This window comes from Pecten maximus, chromosome 2, assembly GCF_902652985.1.
Source record: "Pecten maximus chromosome 2, xPecMax1.1, whole genome shotgun sequence".
In the NCBI taxonomy this organism is placed as follows: domain Eukaryota; kingdom Metazoa; phylum Mollusca; class Bivalvia; order Pectinida; family Pectinidae; genus Pecten; species Pecten maximus.
In genome coordinates, this window is record NC_047016.1 from 21,467,806 (window position 1) to 21,474,953 (window position 7,148).

Below are 7,148 nucleotides of genomic sequence, written 5' to 3' on the forward strand. Positions count from 1 at the left end.
CTTTCTAATATCGAATTCTCGTATAGAAAAAAAAAACAACCATGTACAATAGACATTACACTATACAGGGTATTGCGATGGACATACACGTGAGAAGTAAATAAATGTACATAATTAAATCAATAGCAGCTTGTGATGCAGTTTATAATTCAGATTTTAATATCAACTTGGATTGAGTTAATAATTCATATGTCGTGGAGTTAGTCAATAAGTCATTGTTGAACCTATATGTTGAATCGGTATCAACTTGTGATGGAGTTAATAATTGATATGTTAATATCAACTTGTGATGGAGTTAATAATTCATAAAGGAAGTAAAACTACAATAATAACTATTCTGTGACTAATCCGTCAATTCGATGAGATTGCTTTAATCGTGATTTGTTAAAAATTTAAGCCAAGCGGTACCACTCTGTAAGCTGTTACATCTGTTACACTGTGTTACCTATTAAAGGAACGAAGGGTTAATTAACCAGGATAATTCATCGTCCTCCGTCATGATTTAATACTTTTGTTTAACCAAACACATCTGCCATTCATGCATATATGTATTTAACAAAAAATGTCGGCTATTAATTAATGCTGATTAACAAAAAAGTAGGAATCTAACAGCTCGATCTCTCATTATATAAAAACCTATATAAGAAACATAATTATATATATCATCAGAAATCATAATGTGGCATGAACATATCTTGGAAGATAAGAAGACCCCCAAGAATATGCAGTGCGGAATTTACAGGCCAATGACAACCACAGACACAATCCTTGGAGATAAATGCACAGGTAAGAAAAGTCACCACGTCAAAGCCACCTGGAAGTTCTAGAACAATACCGACATTGTTTTATGAACGGTCTTGTTTTAATATCCATAAACACTTATTAAATCTGCTGTCCTCTAAATCGTGATGTATTAGAGAATATACTTGTTGATAAAGTAACTCGCCATCAATAAGCTTTGTCCGTACTGATCTACAGACTGTACCAGGAAATAGAACTCTGTCTATTGTGATTTATGTATTGTGGTTTACTGGTAAAATCATGCTAGTCCAGACGAAGGTTATCGCCGTAAGGGTGGCAAACTTGTTCTGCTACGATATAAAGAATGTAGCCGTTCCTTTTAAGATTTCACCGAAAGTGTCGAATGTTCTATCGATTCCAGAGTGATGACCGGATAACAGTATTACCTAGTAAAGACCAAAGAAGATGCCGTGGCAGTTCTAGGATATCTCTGCTCCATGTCTCTAAAATGTGACAATGTTGTTACTCCTGTTTGCATTTTTGTTCGCCCGTTGTAAGTATAATAATGCTCTGCTGGGTGTCTTTGGCAGTATATTTCAGTGAGGTAGCACTATAAAGTCGGTATCAGTTCCGCGCTATCACAAGGAGACAGACACAAACATATCACTTTATACCTCATACACACTCACAGATCGCACACAAGAGGCTATCGAATGGCCAATCAAAACCAAACTCTAACCAAACACGACCAAGAATGTATCTGATTAATGTGGCTGACGTTTTACTTGTTATAAGAATTATTTGTTTTTTATGGCTGTCAATAAAATCGAGTACTCTTATTTCATAGCACCTCCTCCTGTAGTCAAACGGGTTGAAATTAGTCTGGCTGATGTACAAAAAAGTCCCTTACAATACCGAGAAGATAAATCAGTCACAATTAACCGGTTCTGCGCACATCTTATCTTCTATTTCCGGTTCTGATCAGTGACGGTCTATTTCCCGGACAGCAGGTGATAATTAGACGGCCGGAAATGCCGTATGCAGGGATAGCTATCGCGACAATTCTCACCGAGTTAATCAAATTCTGGTACAGAGTAAATCATCTCGTTAGCTTCTGCACAAATCACAATGCATATATACGCATCCGTACCCGGAGCCTTTTCTATCAAGACGCAAGTAAACTTATGTGAAGTTGATAAAACAATGAGAGGATGATTAAAACGCTACCAATGAAAAAGAGTACTATTTTGGCAAATATCCATGATGCTGAAACTAATTTGATGAACGATTTTGTTCATTTAATAAAGCAGTATAAATTAAATGTGATTAACAGAAACCCATCTACAATACGTATGTTATGTAGGTGTATCATTGGGGTAGATACTTCAATCCCATTTCCCTGGAAAGCATGTGACAGGGCTCCCGGATTTTCTTCTTTCAGTTTAGTAGTCACTAGCTTCATCATTGCTGTTCATCGGGCGACCAACCCGGCAAAACGAACAAAACTGTATGTATATACCCGAAATATGATACATGTATATATTATTTATGATCATTTATGCCTACTTTAAACTTATCAGTGAAGTATGAGAAATTATCAGAGAATAAGAAACTTAGAATAATCCACTGCATAATAATCTAACTTTAGTATTGACCAATCAGACCTATGGTTACTCTAGTCACCAGTTTTGTTTTTGTTTTTTCCAGATATAGCAGAATACGCTGGACTTGCGTCGAGTAGCCAATTCAAAATGGCGCTGTCTGTTTGTCAGGCATAGCGCTATTAGACTGCGATATCAAAGATAACTAAAGCTTTTCACGTACTCGTAAACAATAACGATATTTCTGCCGCGATCATGGAATGTATAATTCAAATTCAAATTTTTATTAAACCATAAAGTGGGCCCACGAAGGGACAAGTGGACAATATGATGTGAAACATGCATACTCATACAATACAAACATATTAGAAATTATACAATACAAACAAGTTTGAAGTGACAACCTACAGTAAGGCCTTGCTAAGGGTAAAAACTGGGTGTACAATACTTGTATATGTTAGATAGACACTAGGAGGCTGATCAGAAGATAATAAGAGTTCTTAAAAAATCTATATCATTTCATTTCTGGAGCTTACATGTTTTACTGGTATTGAGAAGTACGAAATGTGGATAACAATAGAACACGTGACTAGAACGTCATTGCTTTCTTATTACTAGAGTTTTCTTTTCCAAGTAAGCCGAATCTCAAAATGAATACCTTGTCGTGAACAATTATGCCCACGAGAACAAATGGCGCCCTCTCTCAACCACCTTGTTATGCTTTGAGAGTGGATTTCTTGGACAGTTTATCGGGACAGGTTGCAAACGCTTTCCTTGTCCTAGGGAGGTCTGCAATTTTGAACTTGAAATTAAGGACACCACAGATTTCTTCTCCGCCATTTAATTTTTACTTGGGACATGATGAGCAGTGACGATTTTGGTTTAAGTAATTATGAACTTTCTCTTTCATGATAGTAACACAGATTTCCCTGGAGCTTTCTCCATATTTCACGTTTTCTATGTTTGATAGGTGTCGACAGCTGATGAGCAGACTGATAAGATATCAACCAATACAGGCTAAGTATTATGCTCATTGATGTGGATTGTGGTTTCGATGATCTCCCCCGCTTCTCACTTCGAGACCGTGAAATTACTTTGCGGGCGTCCTTTATCTTTCATCGATTTTCAGTAAAAACCTCGTTTTGTTTTATGCAGCACCCTAATACTGTTTTTAAACAATAAATTTTCATTTGATGTACACACTATTACTTGTAGTACAATAACGTATTTGTATTGTTGTAGTTTACTTATCAAGGTAGATTGTTTTTGTTTTGTATTGTATAGATATAAACAATTGTTTTTGTTTTGTATTGTATAGATATAAACAATTGTTTTTGTTTTGTATTGTATAGATATAAACAATTGTTTTGTATTGTATATATATAAACAATTGTTTTTGTTTTGTATTGTATAGATATAAACAATTGTTTTTGTTTTGTATTGTATAGATATAAACAATTGTTTTTGTTTTGTATTGTATAGATATAAACAATTGTTTTTGTTTTGCATTGTATAGATATAAACAATTGTTTTTGTTTTGTATTGTATAGATATAAACAATTATTTTTGTTTTGTATTGTATAGATATAAACAATTATAACTTATCGAACACTTTGGTTTACGCTGCCGTTGCCAGAGTGTGGAACATGAAGGGGTTTAAGTTATATTTATTACAAGGGAATTAACCGAAGACCCAATCAATTGAAAGCACGTCCATTAAGCACGTGACTTCCGTATCTAGCATAGTGGCGTCTTGGATCCGGTATCTCCCATTGTCATCACACAAACACGATCGAAGGCTACATTCTAATGAAGAGAAATTGTATTCAAATGGTCACATAATCACAAATGTAACCTTGACTTTTATATTCATGTATTATAGGCAGAGCAGTGCATGTGGTGGTTCAGACTGACTGGCTGTAAGCAACGTGTAACACGCCAAGTTTAGTTTTGTGTATGATTGTATTGTGATATTGTATTCAAAATAAATTGCCATAGTACACAGACACCAAACGAACGATTAACATTTCTGATCAATGTGATGATCCCATACATTTGTTTGAGGCTATGCCTCTAACGGGAGCCGACTTAGTACGGGGACCGAACACCTTGTTACAGTCTGCGGACGTATCCTAGTGTGTATAGCACATGGCCGCACGTTTAAAAGGACTCCACTGATGTTCATTTTTTAAAATTAGAAAAAATGACACCTCTCGATGATCATCATGATGAAAACGGAGGGATATCATAAATATCGAGAAACATATTGTAGGAAAATTGACCAGGAAATGATATCCTTTTGGTCGTTACTTTAATTTCTTAAATTTCATCTTAAATTGCTGGCCTGGATTCCAATGGATAGACCAAGACATTGTTCTAATGAGCTGTCACCATACTCTAATGGTACAGAATCAAAATGATGACATATACTTCTAACGCTAGAGGACTTAATTCAAAATGATAAATTATTAAAATTTAATTGAATTTTTGGGAGGCATGATAACGAGTTTTAATGATGAAATTTCAGCCGGAAATTGAGAAGGAAAGTGTTAGCGTATGTTAACGAGGATTGATGGGCTAGTTGGCCGTGTAAATCATGGGATACATCAGGTACGGAACAGATAGAAATCACGTTTTCCGTATTAAGGTATACGGAGGATACAAACAAGCATGAGATATGTGACTGTAAAATATGCCACGGACAAATCCTAAATGTCATTACGGAGAGTCTTCTGATAGATTATATCCGGATTGATTACGCTGCCATGATAAACAAAAGTTTGATGCTTCTCAAAACGAACTTTTTGCTTGTTAATAATGTAACCGTATGTCGTAGTGTAATGCTGAAAAGTATCGATTAATTAATATTAATCTCTTTTATCTATTTTCTTAGTTCTTAGAAAAAGGAAAACTGCATTTATCAGAACATCGATATCGATACCGATTTATCTATTGATTTAATCATTTATTTATTTAATTATTTTTACTTTAATTGTACATTACTTTACCGAGCATGTGACCCTGGTCTGTATGGTACGACTGTATGGTACATTGGCGCATAGGAAGGGACACAACTCTCATACTAATGTGTGAGCGAAACTTCCCGAACGGGGCAAACTCTTTACACTGTGAAGTTATCATAGATACTTTTATAATTATAATGTCGAATAAAGCCGACATGAAAATTATAAATGAGAATACACAACCTCATCCCTTCAGCAACCCTTATTCCTCCCCTCCACCCCTCCCCAAGCCTTTTCCAACACTCTCCAGACCCAACCACCACACCACCTCCTACTTCAACCCAACACCTCAACCGTAGCTATTTTATTGAAATCGCGCCATCCTGATGTCTTTGTTTAAGATGTTCTCGCCTTGTGAGTATTGTGTGAATCAAGAGAAAGGGTTTCCAGTGTAGCCAGAGTATCGGTGTGGTTTACGGCTGAAATCCTGGAAATACACAATGGTTACGTAATTAATGGGAAGACCTGCTGCCGCATGCGGCACCGATAACAGGGAGGCGGCTATTTACGACTAGGCCATCGAATTAGAGGTGAGAACACAGATATGATTACTTCATTTTACAATTTTGATTTAATTGTCCACAATCGTCTTAGCGAAAATCAAATTCTTGCGTGTGCAAATCTTAATCAATTGTTGAGAACTTGTGGGTATTTTTTCCGTGGTGTAATTAGATGTAATTAATTACATAGCAAACCCTTTGGGAGAACACTAATTCTTGAATAATATCGTTACAGTTCATGTTTCATATCAAACACTGTGTGATATGCAATAGAAATCTGACAAATGCACGATCAGTAAGCTGCTTCCATTTTCCACAAAATAATAATGACTAAGAAACCTAATTGAGCCTTGCCATAACTATCCACTGTTGTCAGGAGTAGACGGCCGATGCCATCTTCCTTCTTATTTCTGGAAAAGTACATTCCACCATGACGAAAACTTTCGTGAAATGTCTTGGTATTTTGGACAACTTTTCAATCTGCCATTTTATCAACTTTCTGGAAGATTCATTCCATAGATATTGACATTGCTTAACGACAGAACATTGAAAAAAATGTACCTAGTATTGAAATCGTCGTGTCGTGTTAAGACAATTTTACAGTGTTAATGTCGTCGTGTCGTGTTAAGACAAGTTTACAGTGTTAATGTCGTCATGTCGTGTTAAGACAAGTTAACACTTCACATTTCTCCCATATGGAACACCCACCTATCCCACATAGGTGCACCGAGTGACCTCTGTGTGACGTCACTCGGAAACCTTCTGTTGTTTTTAGGTATAATTACTTTCACAAATGCACTGTATCATTTTTTTTCTATGTGTCATTTGAACAGATTATTACTTGTGTTCATTGACGTATTTTTACTGAATATATTCAGTCATATTGTTACTGTTTGTCGAGAACTTTATTTTTACAGCGGAAGACTAGATGATTTTCGTTTTGCAAGCAAGCATAGGCGGAGGAATATGGCATGATGTCCAACATCAATGGGCAGTTTCCGGAAAGCCAATCGCCTCTGACAAACAATAAATTTGTTGTTATCTTGACACTTTGACAGTCAGCTTATTTTTCATGGTACCATACCTTTTTCTACATCTTTCCAAATATGCAATTGGTTTTATTGTCCGTCATCGAGAAAAAATACAAAGTTTCTACATTGTTTATATATAGTTTCGGCATGTTGGATCGATTTCCCCATGCATTTCAAGAAAAAGCTGTGAGAAAAATAGTTCATCCTATGTTAGGTATGTGGGATAGGGAAATTCTACACTCTTTGGTAGAA